This window comes from Thermobia domestica, chromosome 11 (genome assembly GCF_964235325.1).
Source record: "Thermobia domestica chromosome 11, izTheDome1.hap1.1, whole genome shotgun sequence".
Lineage (NCBI taxonomy): Eukaryota > Metazoa > Arthropoda > Insecta > Zygentoma > Lepismatidae > Thermobia > Thermobia domestica.
In genome coordinates, this window is record NC_137464.1 from 157,111,689 (window position 1) to 157,130,851 (window position 19,163).

The 19,163-nt window shown below is 34.7% G+C and overlaps 1 protein-coding gene across 2 annotated transcripts in view; it reads left to right on the forward strand.

Moving 5' to 3' along the window:
- LOC145664519 (protein yellow-like) overlaps positions 1–19,163 on the forward strand; it is a 172,135-nt gene that overhangs the window by 52,949 nt on the left and 100,023 nt on the right. Inside the window, exon 1 of one of the 2 annotated variants that reach the window (XM_081731258.1) lies at positions 725–993. The exons of the other annotated variant lie outside the window; for it this stretch is intronic. The gene's annotated coding sequence lies outside the window, so the exon portion shown is untranslated. Of the gene's footprint in view, positions 1–724; positions 994–19,163 lie in introns of those variants that run through there. 2 annotated transcript variants of the gene reach the window in all.

A 19,163-nucleotide genomic window follows, 5' to 3' on the forward strand; every position in this document is an offset into this window, starting at 1 on the left:
CTTATAATATTCCTTAAAATCTCTAATATTCTGAAAATGTCTAAATATATCTGAAACATATATATTCTTCAACTTCGTTATTGTTAAGTCGACTGGGAAATCCATAGACTGACGAAGTTTACACTATTTTCAATAAACAAGAAGGAAGTTATTAACAGTTATTTTTTAATGTGAAGGTCAAACATAGTAGAATATAAACGGAAAACAGTTAACTACTTCATATAGATAAATATTTTAATTAAAATTTTAAATCTTCACCAGTCATTGATACAATTACAATTTTGAATTTCATTTCTTACTACCGTTACATTAATTGGTTCATTGAATAGACCTATATTAGATTCTGAAACATCCTGATTGAAGAAGTTCCTGTGCTGAAATAATACTTCCTAGTGAAATTTCTGCAGGAAATTTGACTCTTCCGATGACACTGAACAAATCTTCCCACGTGCAGAGTATCTGCGGAAACCACACTTACTCATTCATTATCAGTAAAAACTTGAAATTTATAAAATAGCCAATCTCTTTTGAGTTTTCTTACCAAATAGTAAAATCATTCGTTGAGATTTAAAAAAAAAAATGGTAACAGGTACCATTTTTTCGAAATTCAAGCAAACCACGAGCTATAAGCAGGTGGAAGTGACGTAAGAAGGTCACGGGAAAGTTCTTTTCTTCACGAATTCGCTTGCTTCAAATCATCCAAGCAGTGATTAAGTCGATTCAGTTCAGTTCAGTGCGTACCAATGTGCAGACCCGTTCGTTCGTCAGCTGTGTGAATCTCTGGCGATTACGGTGTTAGCGGGTCAGTGAGAAAAAACAGAGAAAGAAAATAAAACATTGTAAAACAACCCGAATGAAAGTGGTTGATAAGTGTTTCATACAATGTAGTACATTCTTGGAATATTTTGTCTCGTTTATAGAAGAAAAGTGCAAGTGTTTCGGTAGAGAATAGTGTGAATTTGTTTTCAGATTCAATTTTTAGATATTGTGAAGGTATGTATATGCTTTCGTAATTGAATTGTTTAAAATGTGTGTTTGTGTGTGTGTCAGGGGCGCACCAACAGGGATACACTGGGAAAAACTTCCTAACTCAACGTACATTTGCACTCTTCCACAATAAATCTAGTTTAACAGTGAATGATTGATGTAGCACGGAAGTTCGATCTTACACTTATAGAAATAATCTAGTTGTATCATATTTTTCTGAAACTATAGGTGGAAGAATTTAGAATTACTTATCGTCTTTTTAAGGGCCGCTGTGGCTCAGTAGTAGAGTGTTCACCACTGGTGCATGTGGTCCTTGGTTCGATTCTAGCTGGTGCCTAGTGTTCTTTGTGGTGGACAAACCGTGTAAGTGGGTTTTCTCGGGGTTTTTCCGTTTCCTCACACCTTCATTATTCTACCATTTCATTCTTTTCTCATCATCACCGTCTCCTTTAGCCTAGCCGGTATAACTGTGGGAAGTAAAACTTAAAGATTTCAATTTTTTTTATCTTCTTTTGGGTGTAGAATAATACCCTTTTAATATACTACATAGACATAGAAGCTTATAGTATGGATCCCCCTATAGAGTTTCGACCCCTCTCAACGAAAAATTCTGGGTGCGTCTAGTGTGTGTGCTTGTTTTCTTTTACTAGTTAGTCTATGTCCGTACAATTTGTGTTAATTTCATGTGTAATGTATAAACTGTGTAAGTCCTTGAACCTTTAGCGAATAAAAATTAGGATTCAATAACTACTTATCATCTTACTTTCATTACAGAAATTACGTTGAACTCTTACGAAATTGTCATTTTTTTAAAGATACAGATTTCCCCTTATGTAAATTCTAGTCAAATTTCAAATTTTATTTTGAGTTGAGTTGATTTTAGTTTAGCGTCCCTTTCAGCAGCGAGGCTATATGAGACGTGGACCTACTGATTAACGTGGAATCCGAACCACATGAGCTCCCGCCGGGAATCGAACCCGGGTCTTCCACGCCAAAGGCGCGTACGCTAACCGTTTAGCCACGAGGGAGCTCCTCAAATTTTATTTTAAATGTAAACAGAAGGTGATTCTTTGGTCTCATAATCTTTCTTTCTTGGAGATGGGATAATATGGTGCGGAACTACCTATGGTGGGGGAAGGGGGTGATATTGCGTGATGCGCTCCGCACCTGTCAATCGTAGTGGATTTAAAAACAGGTTGGAGCTTTAAAACAGGGGCGTTCTTAGGGGCTCCATCTGAGTTTCATGTATATCCATTTCCCAGCAAAATCTGAAATGACGCTACTACTCGTATCCCATGTGAATAGTCGGTCCCTTAATCTTCATAACCTCGGTGTTGCATAAAGGCACAAAAAAGAAAAATCAAATTCACAATATGATTCTTAGAAGTTTCATTTTGAAACGAATAATCTCCACATATAATAATTGTTCATAAATAAACTTATTATAGGGCAACAATTATTGAAATGATCCAGTTTTACTGTAACACACACTTACAGCCCAAGTGGATAACCGTTTGTATTATTTATTTTGTCAGTAACTTGGAAATGGAGGCAACTCTTTCAGTATAGATTAGGATTAGAAATTAGATTTCTGGGCATTCGGCATCTGTGTAATTTTTGCCCGTCACGTATGAGGGGTGACGTCCATCGGCGATCACACTCTCCGTGTTATTGGTGAGGAAGAAAGAAATTGTTGATTTTGAGTTTAACATACCGTTCAGCATCGAAGATATATGAGAGAGGACCTACTGATTAATGTGAAATCCGAACCCCCCACCGGGCTCCTACCGGGAATCGAACCCGGATCTTCCACGCCAAAGGCACGTACGTTAACCGCTTAACTACGAAGGAGCACGAGTAAGAAAGGAATGAGAAAGGAAGGAAGCAATCTGGGACCATTATGTTAGGTACCATCGCGGCATTTGCCTGGTATGAATGAGGAAAACCAGGAAAACCTCACTCAGGGTGGCTCGCCTGAAAAGCTGTTACACTTTTTTTTTGGACCGATTGTTTCTACGGGGAATCGAACCTGAGTGAGAGCGTTAGCGATTGCCCTACGCGGGACCACTTTTTCAGTAAAGAGTCTTGTACCTTATACAAGATTAGCCTATTATTGTCTTCACGTTAAGTCAACTATAACGAATAAGCCTACTTTCTTCGAAGCTGTTGAAAACATAAACATATGGGTATCCAGTTTTTCTGGCGACTGTACAAATAGTGTAGCAGTATAAGAAATCTCAACAGGCCAATGACCCCTACAGGTTCTCGTTTTGGATCCCATAACGTGTCGTACAGAGTGTATATGATATCAATGATGTATTGCTATGGTTTTTTGGTAGGTATACGCTCGAACGTATTCAAAAGTATTGCGGATACCCACCCATATACCCTCTGTTACATACTTGCTTTAAAATGTGTATACGCTGAACTATAAAAATATTGGATAGGTATACGACGTATAACCTCTGTATGCTTTATTACATCTTTGTGTTTTACATACGTATATTCAATCAAAAATTAAACACTCCATTTTATTCACATTCTACTAACCGCAGTCTCAATATCGTTCTTTCAATACACGTAACAGACTTTAAACGAACAATTTTGTAAAATGTTGAAGGTTGTTAATACTATTTTCGTACAAATCATTTTGTTCTATGAGCGGTCTTTAGAATTATGTATTGAGTAGTATTATTAGTCTAATTATTATTCGACCAATTTAATAAAATAATTATTCGAATATAATCTCCAAATAATTAGTGAACGAATAATTAAGTAAAATATCAAGTCGAAGATTGCAGTAAAATATTTGAATAATGAGAGGAATATTATTCGGGTAACGTCGTAGTGAAACTAATTTTTTTATTTTTTGTTTTAATGCTCAATGATGATTCCAGAGAGTGGCTCGGACTGAAATCCCCCTCATCATCACTGCTTACTCCTCGTATGAGTCTGATATTTTGAGTTTCTCAAGCTTCCCGCAACTCAAAATATCACATCCATCGGTGCGTAAGAAAACCTAGTTCCGACAGCGCGTTACCTGAATAATTTTCATCCAATTATTTGATTATTTTATTCGAATAAGCATCCTTTAATTAATTATTTGATACTTTATAGCTGAATAAAGTGTTACCATTTATGAAGTACCTTTTATTTCACTAATATTTTTTGAACATTCGAATATTAACTTTATCTGAGTGGCATATCAAGAAAAAGGGCAGATAATTTTTCTACGTGGAGTTGGCAACACTGATGAACTTGAGCATGCGCAGAAGCATGTCCTAGCATTCTGTTCTTGCAACAGAGATAGAATCGTCCGAGTGTAGTTGCGTGTGTGTGAGTAGCAGTAAGGCGAAATGGCTGTAGAAAAAATATTCTGCTAAATGTAAAGTGAGATCTTTCATACGATTTCTGAACGCCAAAAGATAGAATGCACCGAATATCCATCGGGAATTATGTCCCAATTATGGACCAATAGTAGTGAGTAAAATGAGGGTCAGGCATTGGTGTAGAAGATTTCGGGAAGGGCGTTCAAATGTTCATGACAATGAGCGTACCGAAAGACCTAGTATTCAGCCGAACGATCTGGTGGAACGTGTTAACGAGAAAGTGCGATCCAGTAGCCGGCTCACAATAACTGAACTCGCCAAAGAGTTTCCAGCCGTGTCTACAAAAACAGTGCATCGAATTGTGATTGACAAACTGTAATATCACAAACTGTGTGCGAGGAAGGTGCCAAAAGTGCTGACAGACGCTCACAAAGTGCACAAAATGACAGCTGCATGTGATATTTGGCTCGCCGGTAGAGGAGGGGAGATGGGATTACCTCTTTTCTCACATAGTGACGGGAGATGAAACCAGGATATCGTACGCCACTGCGAAGTCGAAGCAGTGGTCAATGCAATGGCGGCACTCTGGTTCTCCTAAACCGAATAAAATCTAACACAATCAGTTCACAAATCATAGCAACCGTGTAGTAGGACCAAAAGAGTATGACTCTTGTGGAATTCTTACAACCAGGGCAAACAATTATAACAGAGAAGTATTGCCAAACACTGGAAATGCTGCTATGTGCCATCCAAAATGCTATGCTCTGTAACTCTTCTGATCCATGACAATGACCGCTCATACACAGCTGCTCGTACTATTAAGACAGTTCTAAGGTTTCGATCGGAACTATTCAATCATCCTCCTTACAGTCTTGACCTTGCCCCCAGTGAGTTCTTTCTTTTCTTCATCTGAAAAAGTAGCTTGTATCGAAGTGTTTCAACGACAGTGAACTGCTCAAGATATCAATTCCGGACTTGCTGTACTCTCAGGCGGCAAATTTTTACACAGAGAGTGTACGGAATCTTGTGTCACGCTACTAAAATTGCCTGGAGATTCATAGTGACTACGTCGAAAAATAGTGAAAGCATCTACTTGTATATCAATCACAATAAATTTCTTCTCCTATCACTTTTTTGCTTTTATAGTGTTACATACACAAATTTCCATTTTTTTTTTTTTTTTTTTTTTTGTTATTTCCAAACCAACTTGTATTTGAGAAAATACTGAGATCTTCAAATTGAGAGAAACTCAGTAACATATTAAGCTCAGCCGTACACTCTTCTGAGCGGGACGACATTTCTCTTAAAAATTATAAATGACAAAGTCGGTCACATGCTGTTCATAAAAATGACATTACTCTTTTCTATAAATATCTTTCTTTCTTTCTTTAATTTTAAATTTTTGCAGTAATCACTTTCTGAGAAATAACCGTGGAGGAATCAAGTGTTTACACTTTATTCATATAGTACTTATTGTAGTACAGAGTAGGTCTGGCAAACAAATAACCTCTTTTGAGCGGCAAAATAGTAGAAAACTTGACATATAGCAAGTTATTCTGTCAATTCGTAAAATATGAATATATTTTACAAATATATGAAAACATCCATTCTCTCGTAAAATATGAAATTGAGTAAATTTTAAGCCAGTTGTCTTTAAATCGGGGTGGATATGAGAGGGGGACGGTGTTTCCCCAGTAAGCTGAAGCGTTTGCCCAAAAGAAGAAAGAATAACAGTGGTTATTAGTAAAAGATGGGAAACTTGGACGGTTCTCTTGATTTTGCTTGGTTGAAATGTTGTTGCTGTAGTCGATCCGCCATAAAAATTGGTTTCCGTTCCCGTCCCCCTGGACTTGTGTTCTCGTGACGTATCCTGATCAGAGCGTATCTATTAATGACTGTCCCCTTACTTCTGGGATTCCATTTCTACTTCTGCTTTAAATTAGTGTATTTTGTAAGAAATTAATAGGCTAAAGAAAAGAATCCAAACCTCATGGTTTATGGAAGTGCAATTTACTCTTTGAGCTTTCCTTTTATTGGCGCATTCAAACTCTGTCTCTCCATGCTACGGGGCCAACGCATTATTAGAATATTTATTCCAATTTTTAGTTGCTTGATTGGGCTTTAATGTTCCTTTCAGCAGGAGGCTATATGAGACATGAACGTACAGCTTAATATGGGATCCGAACCATATGGACTGCCGCCTTGGATTGAAGTCGGGTCTCCACGTCGAACATTTACGGAAATATTAACCTGGGGAAGTGAAGGAGGTCTGAGTGCGGTGTTGAGTATATCACTTCCATGAGTATTAAAATCATGAGCGTGCAGAACCTATACCTCCATACACAGCCCTTGACCCTTTAGAGGCCAACTTTTACTTTTTTAAGAATTTAAATACTAATCTGTTTAGATAATCTTGAGTTCTACTCCGAATGCACTTTCATTGTGATTACTCATACAATCTACTGTGACAATATTGTTAAACATAATAAGACAGACACTAAAAGTATCCAAATATAGGAGACATTTATCTCTAATATAAGAATGCCCATTAGATGAGATCATATTAAATTTCCTTGATAAGATTCGAGACGAGATCGAAGTCTTTCAATAGAAACATATATACTTCTCGAGACAAGGCAACGCCAAATCTCGTCTCATGTGCAACCTTACTTTAATAGGAGAGGATATATTCCAGATGTTTATTCAAAGGCTAGCTAAAATGTCTTTCTTCGACAGGGAGAAAAGGTTTATGTAATGGTTTTAAACTCTTTCCACCCTTAGGATATACATGGGGAATTAATTTTAACTTAAACGGCATCAAGAGTGTCACTGTTCATATCAGCGACCCCAAACACCATGAACTGGACTTTAATAGCGGTCGTTTTCGATAATATTTACACGTCATCCCCTTCTCATCCCAATACCGATGGGGGTTAACTTGGACTTAACCCTTTCTGACCTGAATTATTTTTTTGGAAATGAAGAAATTTTTCATTTCAATGGATTATATCTTTAAGTCTAAGGAAGTAAGAAAATCCATTTTTTCCTCAAAATTGCCAGGGCGCTGTAACTATGAGGCAAGTTGGAAGCATTCCGCAGGAGAAAAAGAAGCTTGTGATTCCAAATGGAATCACACGGTCAGAAAGGCTTTAAACGTCATCTGGAGTGTCACTATTCGTCTCAGCGATCCCGAAAACAGGATTTTAAACTAACATCGGTTCTTTCCTATTCATTTTACATGCGACCCGTCTCGTCATACTCCTTCACTCCCATGCCGAAAATATGCTCAAAACCTCTCATATGCCAAAATCACCAAAATCATTGCATCAGTCTAGGAGGATTAAATGTTAAACATTCTTATTTATACAAGTATAGACGAACATGCTTCTTTCAACAGTTAGAAACTTGAAGGATCTTTGTTCATTTTGAAGTATTATGCCTTCGCATTTACACCAAATTTAGTTTGAGCTAGAATGGAGAAAAGTCTTTTTTTAATTAGTAGTTTTATTTTTTATGTAAGAAGAAAGTGCTTGTGAGCCGTTGCTTATTGTTCAGAAAAAAATGTCTCCCTTCAGTGACGTAATTATTTAGAATACTCATTTCTTAAAAACCATCAATTCCTTAACAAGATATATCTTTTTTATTGTAAACTGAATCAAAGAAGTTAAAATTTTAAAAATGGTTTCCTTGTTCTGTGTGAAAGAAGGGTACGCTTTACGCAGCATAGTACAGGAAGAAAGTACGATATGGAACTCTTAGTAAAATTTATAGCATTGGTTCAGGAAATTACCTTTGTTTAATCATAAAACAATCTAGTGAATTATATAAGTATACTATTACCCCGAATTACGTACTCTTTCAATTGTAGTGACAGCAAGACAGTGAAGAAACAGCAAAGCTCAATTTAATTTAGAGCGAAAGAATTCGCAGTCGCTTTCAAATTTTTTTCCAACCTAAAAATTGAGAAGGAAAAAAAGTTCCAGTAAAAACATCCATCTTAAATTACTATGTTCTTGGAACCAGTGATGATTTCATAAGATTTTCCCTGGAGTGAATTTCAATATACGGAAGGTGGGAGGAGGTGAAAACAACCGCAAAGAAAGAAAACTTGTAATCCATTGAGCACAATTGGTAGGAGGTAGAATGATAAGATGTATACGGTTTGCCGGTATCTGAAGAGAAAAGTAATAAGGTGTTAGAAAACTTGAGAAAGAAATGTGAAGAATATGGGATGAAAATAAATGTTAGAAAGACAAAAGCCATGGTAATAGGAACGATGCGGTCGGTGTCAAAATATAGAAATAGGAGGGGAGAAAATGGAACAAATGATTAGTTTTCGATACCTGGCTAGTATTATTAGTGATGATATGAAGTACAAACGTGAAATAAAAGCAAGAATAGGAATGTCGAAAGAAGTTTCAGGGGGAAGAAAAGTCTTTTATGTGGATCCTTGAATAAGGAATTAAAAGAAAGACTCATAAAATGCTTCGTGTGGAATATTGTACTGTATGGAGCAGAAATATGAACATTACACATAAGTGATGAAAAACGACTAGAAGCTTTCGAAATGTAGGGATGTAGAAGAACGGAAAGAATTAGATGGATCGAGCGAAAAACAAATGAGAGGGTGTTAGAAATAGTGGGAGAGAACAGTTTTAGATCTTACTGAAAAGACGGAGAGGAACTGGTTGGTATATTGGCTGAGCATGAGGGATGTGCTATAACGTATGGTAGCAGGAAAGAGAGGAAGGGGGCGACGGAGGCTACAGATGATGTACAGTATTAAAACAGAAAAATCGTACTTGAAGACGAAGAGGTTAGCTGAGAACCGTGAAGTACGGAAGCAGCAAGTGATCTGCCAATGATGATAGAACACCTATGATGATGATATATCCTTATTTATTCCCTCTGACACACACACATCCGAGTAAAAGTTCGGATTTTAGTTGAAGCAGTAGGTTCCGTCCCATGGTAGCTAAAAGAGAGATGATACATTCTTATTGGGCTCTAGTGGTTTAGATTCCACGTTACCTTCGGTGCTAAAACAGAACGTTAAACTTGAAATAAACAATAAACCAAACAAACAAAGAGAAAGAAATTATAATCTATATTTAATGTCAACAAATTGGTCCTGTTTCAATTACAAACAGACAGGAATAATTTACATTTTTAAGTCCCTTTTACGTTTAGATATGTTTGTTCGTTTGCTTCTTTTGAATTTTAAATTTTGGTTTTACAGTTGTGTTTCCTATGCGCTGAACAGGAGAATAGAAAGTTCAGAATAATGATAAGATGAAATTATGACCAAAACTCATACATTCGACAGACCTCGAAATCATACCTCGAAATTATAGTGTCTGTCAATGTAGTACTACAGAGGCAGACTAATCAACCATGTCAGACCACGGAGTAAGATTGCATCAGTGTTGATTTCACGAACTATTTTTCTCAATCCATCCCATCGAATAGCTTTTCTAACGAATATCTTTGACTAGGTCTGTACTTCCTCCTTCCTGTCATTTTTTTCCTTTTCCTTCTTATTTTTTTGTCTGCATTTATTTGGACTTAATATATATATTAGCACCAATGCTATCTGCATAATGGATCTTCGGTTTAACGTAGGATCCGAGTCTCAAAAACACCTACCGTTAATCAACCCTGATCTCCCACATCGATGCTCAGAACGCTGTTTCCACGAGAATGCTCATTCACTTTATCTGAAACTAATGATTTTATTTTACTTTTTTTATATTTTAGACAAATTATGACTAAGAACATTCGGTGACTTCTCAGGAAGCAAGCTTCCTGGAAAGAGGATAAAAAGAGAAACAATTTGCACCTCACAAGTCATAGTCTTTGTGTTTATATTTTATTTTTATTTTTCATATATAAAACAACTTCCTCAAGTTTGACGACGTATTTCATTACCATCCTGTGTAAGAATCCATCATTATTGAAAGCCTGTATGAGTCATTTCAACATAGTGGCAACACGTATCTACTTTTAACAATAACTACTACACGTGTCTGTTTTTCTGTCAGATATATGCACTCAGTCGTTCTTTCAGAAAAAAATGTTCCGAGGGGGGCACACTTAGTATTCCGAGGGGGCACTGCTTGTACTTTTCTATTTATTATTATATTATAGACGTATTATTTTAGTCTTCTCGGGGGGCACTCTCAGAGCTTCTGGGGAGCAGTGCCCCCCAAAAAACATGTCTGGAAGAAACACTGTATGCGCTTCCGCTTGTTGGTTTGCTAGATCCTGGTAGAACATCGAATCCAATACTACAGTAAAATGTATTTCACATGCCTTGATTCTTTATGCTCTGAAAAAAGTAGTTTAACATCAAGAACTTACCATAAGATCAAACGTGTCATTCGTCTAATAAGCGTAAATAGTTATCTAGTGTTATTTGTTGACTTTCCTTTGTATTATTCAGCAAGCAACATTGTTCAGACTCGTGTTAACATATGAACTCCTTCGTGGCTAAGCGGTTAGTGTACGCGTCTTTGGCGTGGGAGACACGGGTTCGATTCCTGGCGGGAGCTCATGTGGTTCGGATTGCACGTTAATCAGTAGGTCCCGAATAATATAGCCTCGCTGCTGAAAGGAACGATAAACTCAAAATCAACTCAACTCGTATTAACATATATAAAATAGCATTATCTGCTGGAATCTGGGAGAATTGTGCTTCGAGTAGTTCGCTGTGTTCGTCACTTGATGTTTCAAATTTATTTTAATGCTTATCTTTCGAAATAATTTGAATTATAAACATCAGTGATTAGAAATTTAAATTCTCGTGAAGATAATTTGACGATGACATGTGACATTATTTTTACAATTTACGTGTAGTGATCAAATTGTAGCTTGAAGTATTCATACAACAACAGATAATCTTCCAACTATTCGAGCGGAGATACGCTGATTGGGTAGACATCATTGCATTAAGGTTGAAGAAAGCAATTTTTCTCTTTTCAAGGTGAAATGTACAGTTATTATATTTACGTCCGGTGCTTTATTGTACGCGGAAAAAATGTTTTCAAGGGTTATGTAGATGTTTCAATTATGTTCATAACGTTGACTAATCGACCAATATGCAACGGTTTTCATAACATAACTGTGCATACAGAATTTAAATTAAGTATTCAAAATCTCTTCAAAACTATCGCTTCTGAACAGCAACTTTAATTAAAAGTAATGTTCTAGCTTTTTAAAATTGATGTTAATACATCACCTGGTAACTTTGTGCAAAGATTTGCAAGTTAGATCTTAAGCCTGTTAAATTGTGCTTAGATATGCTTAGCTGTTATTGATCTTTTTTAAAATATAAGCGAAATGTTAAACGGAAAAGAATGTTTGGTAGTCGTGATAGGAGGTCGTCAAAAAAACTGAATTCCAAATTCCAATGGATTTACACTTTTCATGGTCCCTAGATGACGATAATCGATATTTTGGTTGTCTGTTCATCTGTTCTTTGATCCATTCGTTCCGATGTAAATATGTTAACTCTCCTAGAGACTACACTGTTCAACATATCGAGGTCAAATTTTAAACCTACGATTTTTATTAGATTCTCTAGGTGGGGGGTTTAAATTTTCTTCCCATACCCAAAATTTAGGATGCTTTACTGAAGAGGGAAAATCAAAATTAGCGATTTTTTTCGAAAACGGTTCTAAGGATTTTATTTTGTATATCAATATTTCATTACTGTGATGTACGTAATTTTTCTTAAAAAAAAAAAAAAAAAAAAAAAAAAAAAAAAAAAAACAAGGGATAGTTTACTCTTGAAAGCGATTCTCTTCAGACGATTTTTCCGAAAAGGCCTCAGTCAATTTTGTTCATATTTTCATAAATATATGTTTCATTGATATCACTACAATGAAGAGTAAGTCATGCTTTGTGAGAAAATCTACAAGGGTGTGTTACTTTCAAACTGTTTTCTCAAAAATGACTCGTGCGATTTTGTTTATATTTCTTAAATCAATATTTCATTAATAACTTGATTGTGCTGCGTAAATAATTTCTAATGAAAATATTCACAATTAGTATTTACTGTACCCTTGAAAGAAAGTTTTCAAGCGGACTATGTTCTCAAAAATGACTAAGATTTTGTTCAAATTTCATGAATAAATATTTCATTAATAATCCTATCATCATAGATAAACCACTTATGAAAATATCCAAAAGGTGTAGTTTACTTTTGGGAATGCCTTCTTTGGCCGAAATTTTTTTCGAAAAAAAAAAAACTTTACAAGTTATTTATATTTCATCGAGCATCTTACGTGAACTTTTAAGTTTATAAAAATTATTTTTTTTTTTCGATTTTTTAAAAATTACGTATGATTATTTACACTCAGATATCAGTTTGTTAGTTGTCAACGATCTATAGATTGGTATACGTCTCATCTTTGGACAAATTGTTTCCGCTATACGCTAATACAGTGGTTCTCAACCATTTCTGAGTGACGACACACTTTTCTGAAAGCTCATGAGACTGCGACATACTTACTTGATTTCTTATTGTAGAAATAAGATAATAATAACATAAATTAATAATATATGTTATTATGTTATTATATGTTATTATAATTTCTTATAATAACATAAATTATACTAGTGTAAGACTATAAATTTCTCTGAAATAGTGTTTCTATGTATTACTAAGCATTGTTGCTGTCGCTGGAGGCGCTGACTGGTGCAGTCTACCTCAAAATTGATTTTAACTAATTAATTAATGTGTACTGATTTTTAAATTTTAAAATCCTCCGGCACACCTTTTGAGACTGCGTGACACATCAATATGTCGCGACATACCTGTTGAGAACCACTGCACTAATATGTAATATTGTAGAACTTAAAATCCTGGATAGGAAAAAGTTCGTCAAGCATAGCTACAACAATGATGTGCTTTACATGTTTTGATTTGATGATCTTTCGCTGATGATCACAAGGCAAATGACCAATTAATACCCTCATAAATTGCTGTTTAATTTCATCCACTTTGTTGAAGATTCCAATAAATTTAGTTACCGTAATCTTGAAGTTAAATAAATGATTTTCCCGCATATATATATATATATATATATATATATATATATATATATATATATATATATATATATAATGATGTTTTTTATCCTCTTTCGTTTCAAGAAATTATGCTTTCTTGTCGAATCATTTCTGTTAAAACTAACATTTGCTAGTAGTACACATGCATCGTAATCACCTCGTAATCTCTAACCAGGATTTACACGAGCCTCAATACTTGTAGAACTACTTTCTTTCCATAAACTTTTTTTTTAAACTATATGCATGTCTCCTTTCTAAAATTACTGACATTGTGTGGTGTGGCACGCCTCGTAAGGTGTGGTAGACATAGACGCGTCGAAGTTTTAGAAAGGATATTGTTTTTATAACTATCAATAATATCATAATTGACGTATAGGCATATCTACCAAAAAAGAAAAGAAAAACTTCGAAACATACTTTCATGCGCATATATGTAATTTACTTAGACACCTATGACTAAAAGGAACAGGATTTAGATATTATCATACGTGCCGCAAGGGAAGAACCTTTTTTGTATTTTTTAAAATTTATTTTCCTATTTTTTGCATAATTAGAAATCAATTTATACCAAATAATACTTTTATCAAAACAATAAATGGTTTTCGTTTTACAGAATTTCAAATATGAGAATTATATATTGAAGGTCGTAATGTTACTTTTTGATATTAGGATACAATTAGTGTAATATAAAAATAAATAACGAGGTCGATATTTTATATTGTGGTATGTCCCTATTTGCCAGTAATTACGAATTGAATGTCTTATTTTTATTTTTTATGTGGTTTCATGTTATACTAACATTGATGTACTTTCACACTGATTATTACATGTTGCTTAGTGTGCAATTTTCGTAATCGTGTGTTCAGTACTTGTAATCGTATAATATGATTCAAATTATGTCAAGTTCAATATGCTGTATATATTAAACAGAAAATAGTAATTATCAAGAAAGAACACCAGTGGTGATTTCAGCAGATTTCCTCCGGGTAAGATTTTCAATACGCGTGAAATGAACAGTAGTGCTGAAAAAAAGGATTGGTAATCCTTATTGAGTACAGACGGAGATACAGCGATGGCAGGATATTTGTATAGAGCGCTAGGAGGATACTCGTAGCTACGAGGAAAAGGATTATAACAATTACACCTGGTAATATAATTTAATACTTCCGAAGACAGTAAGACTAGTTTTTTATATTTTGTTGGGTAATGTGAAAGTCATACAAGGTGAGTTAAATCGTACGACATGTGTTTATAGATAATTGACACATCACCCTGTCGGAAATCGAATATTTAGCTATGTACACCAGAGATAAACCCTACGTCGCTGAGCTACCGTGACTTCAAATAACTGATTATGTTATTTAATTCAGGCAAACTCTAATACTGTATTCTTTCCAATTCATGAAAAGATTTTAACATTTTTATTTTCATCTTCGTCATTAAACTTCATTAAAAAAATTCAACAGGTATCGAACGAAATATGAAAATGTTACGTTTCTTAGACATTTTCTTCATAGCTAATTGATTATTTCATTTTAGCTCTGAGTCCAGGTAGATATTAACCGAAGTAAAGTTGAGAAAATAAAGTTTGAGAAAGCATAAGTGTGTAATGGTATCTAGAACACTCCCAAATGGAATAAAAGATATTTTGAAGTGCACAGAAATAACGTTAATTAAAATGCACTAAGATACATATTTTTATTTAAATAGTGCATAATACATAGTTTCACGTATTCTGCATACATTTGGTTACGAACATTTCCAACCAATTTCATATTCTAGTATAAGTGCACGACTTGGTACATTTCAAGTTCTTTTCCATTAATTTTAAATTATCTATATTAATATATTTATATGTATAAATTTGACTCTCTACTTCTCTCACTCTCTCTCTCAATATATATATAAACTTTACTTAAATTACTTTCTCCATTCTTTTCCCGAACACTTTTGGTTGTTTTTTCGTCAGATTTGTCGTTAAAAAAAAAAAAAAATTATATCAGAAAATTCTACTACCTTCTTTATAGTTTTACAGCATCATACTACTTAAATATCAAAATTCTAATTTGGTTTATTTTCGTGATAAATAAAAACATTATACAGATTTTATTGAAAACAACTTCCTGGGTACCTTCAATACTAAGTCAATCAGGGATAGGTAGTTTCCATATTAATATGTAACACTAAAAAAAAAAAATAAATAAATAAATAAGAAATATGCCTTAGTTTGACGATAAACAAGTTTGATGAAACTGAATTACTTTTATCCTGAAGCACCCAAGTTAATGTCTGAATTAGAGAAGTTGTACTACAGTTTTCTCCTTTTACGATATCATTACAAAGCAGTGACCTTAATGAATGACATGCATGGCTTCCTCTTAATGTAGACAGAAAAGATTATTTACACCAGATTTCACTTTCTTCTTCCAATATGGTTTACCTCCTGTTCTTTACTTTCTTTATTTCTTTGTTCATTCATTTTATTTTATTTTCTATCTTTTTACATTACATCCAAAGCAAGAGTAAGTATATCTTTGCTCTTTTCCTTGTGAAAATTATCCTTATAAATGGGATATTAATGACAAGGTTGTATATGAGAAAAACAAGTATGTATATATATATATATATATATATATATATATATATATATATATATATATATATATATATATATAGGGTGTTTCAAAACAAACCCGATAACGTTTGGGAGGTGATTCCTGACACCAAGATAAGACAAAAAGCATAGACCAACCTGGGTGCACAAATGCTTCCTTTCGGAGTTATAGGCTGACGAAAACATGAAAAACTAAACTTTAAAGGTCCATACCTCCGGAACTGTGGGACCTAGCGTAGTTGGGTGAAGACTTCGCTTAGGAACAGAGCCTGTGTCCTACCTGAATATCCATGTTTCAGAATCCTGCGATACTTCCGCAACAATTTTTATAGAGGTAGTTGGTGAGTACTTCAAATTATATGCCCTTAGCCAAACTCCCTCTATTGGCGAGCGCTTCTCACGCCATTCGTGTATATACTCTTACGTTAACATTTTACGTTTTAACACTGTACAACAGAGAATTAGTAGACTACTTTCTATCTTTTCTTTACTTTTCGTTTTCTCGATCTTCTCTTATTTTACTATTATTATTAATAATAATAGTAGTAGCTAGAGATACAAGAAAGCCAGCATTTTTGGGACGGAGTTTTTTACTTACAGAAAGCCGGCCAGCTTAAAAAAAACAGGAATTTTCGTTTTTCTAACTTCCTATGAGTGTCTTTGAGTTTTATGAGTATCACGTATATTCTTCTACAATTAAAAAGTGCTATTACAACATTTAGTACTAATGAGTTTAATGTTCAGTCCGGGGCTTGTTATTTACGTTGCTTTTAGGACTACTATTAACTGGAGGTCAGCAGTGTTCAGTTATGCAACCCAGCATATTACGAGGGTTATGTTGGTTGCCTAACCACCTTACCAATTTCCAGAAAGTTATACATCTCGTTATGTCTGTTGTACAGGCTGACTAAATTCAAACTCATCATCATCACCATCGGTATTGTTTATTGGAAGGTCATTTCTCGCAGCTGAGAAGCTTCCAGGCTCCACTGTCTTCGGTTACCTTTTCATCTTCAAGTACGACTTTTCTATTTTTATTATGGATGGGCAAAACCAGGTTTTATAAAAACCGGAAACCGGTTTCTAGTAAAACCGAAATCCGAAAAACCGACATTTCGGTTTTCTCCAAAACCAGCTCGGTTTCCACCGAAACTGGTTTCAGTAAAAACTTTTGGAAAACACACAAAACTATTTCTGTGGAAGAACAACAAAACACTATTCTGGTCATTTCTGTGGAAACGGAATCGGTTTCCGGAGAACAACAAAACACTATTCTGGTCAGAAAAAGAAACAAATTTTGGAAAAAAGGGAACCGGATTTGAAGAAAACCGAAACCGGTTTCGGTGAATTTTTTTTTTTTGAAAATTTTCAAAAACCGGTTTCGATTTTGCTGATGTTTGTGCCCACCACTAGTTTTTATACCATCCATCAGCTATAGTGCCTCCCACTAGTTTTTATACCATCCATCATCCATCCATCCTTTGCCCCCACCTTCTCTTTCCTGCCACCATACACTCCAACGCGTTCCTCATGATTAGTTCCTTCTCACCCAATGTCCCCCCCAAAAAGTTCTTCCTCTTTTCAATTACATCTAAAATTGTTCTTTTCTGCCCCACAATTTCTAACACTTTCTCATTCGCTTCTCGCTCGACCCATTTAATTCTCCCCATTCTCCTCCAGAGCTGTCTTTCAACATTTTTCAGTCTTTTTAAATCGCTTTTGCGTAATATCAAAGTTTGTCCTACTTAGTGCAGCAGTCTGTACGAAATATTTTAGGAGTCTGTTTCTGAACGTTTTGTTCAAGGACCCACAAAAAATATTTTTCTTTCTCCGAAATATGTAACATGCTTCAAAATCGAATAATTTTTATCAAATATATACTTTTTTTTTCGGTACATTCTGTATGTGCTAACTTGCAATGTTTGATTTTACTCCTGTTTTACTCAGTTATTCTTGAGGGATTTCAACGCCAAACAGAAATTTACTTCCTTAGGTTGGAGTAAGACATAGTTAAGTTTCAACTGGTCAACTCGAATCGTAGAAGCTTGTTTACCTTTATTTCAATATCAACTTTCGTAAAATTCAAAATACATAACACTGAAAATGTCCCATATGATGCAATTGAGTTAAGTTGTTATGAGTTTAACGTCCCGTTGAGCAGTAAGGCTATATGAGACGTGGATCTACTGATTAACGTGAAATCCGAGCCATAACCAATGAGCTCCCACCGGTAATCGAACCCGGGTCTCCCACGCCAAAGAATCTATATGACGCAAACAGTGCTGTGCTTAAAATACGTGTTTGATGTATTTTTCGTTCCGTATGTACCATGTAATACAGTATGATACTTAAATGTTGCTAGGATCAAATGTGGTATGAAAACATTGCAAATAAAATTGCATTAAATTCGAATTACAGAACTGAAATTATACAAAACCTTTAAATGAAAACAATTAATATTAGTGATGCTGTGCGCCATGGGAGCGACGAATTCTTTCTTTCTCTTTCCCTTTTCTATTTCTTTTCTTTTCTTTTGTAAGTTGGAGATTTGATCACATTTCATTTCACCAATTTCTATCCTAACCAGCAGGAATAATTCTTTAACTTTTTCACAACACGCCCCTTTTTTAATCTTTCTATTCTACTTTTAACAAAAGTTACACTCTCAGATTTTCTCAAAGTGGGGTGAATTTACTCCCTTGTTCCTGACTAATGTCAACCAAAAACGACAGGCCCTACTGGGAACCGTGAGTAAAATCCGACGCAATGTTCTATGAAAATAGGGCACTTTTAAGGAGAATTACTATTAGCATTCTTTTGTGTGTTCGAGTGAATTCACCGTCTTCCCTACGAGTAAGTTCAACTCCAAACAACAGGTTTAAACCTTTTATATCAAGCAAACAACACATACTCATATTGTTTCACAAAAATTGAATTATTTTTTACGATATTTATAACAGAACGCATTTCTTTTACTATAGACAGGAGTGGTAAATTATTTCCTTCATTACTGACCAATTTTAACTTCAAGTACTAAAGATAATTAGGAAACCCCAGCGAAAATTTACACAATTTTGCACTCCTGTCTACATTATTATGTTTTCAAGAACGCCAAATTGAATTAACTGTAGTCTATAAAGCAAATTATCTTGATTTTGTCA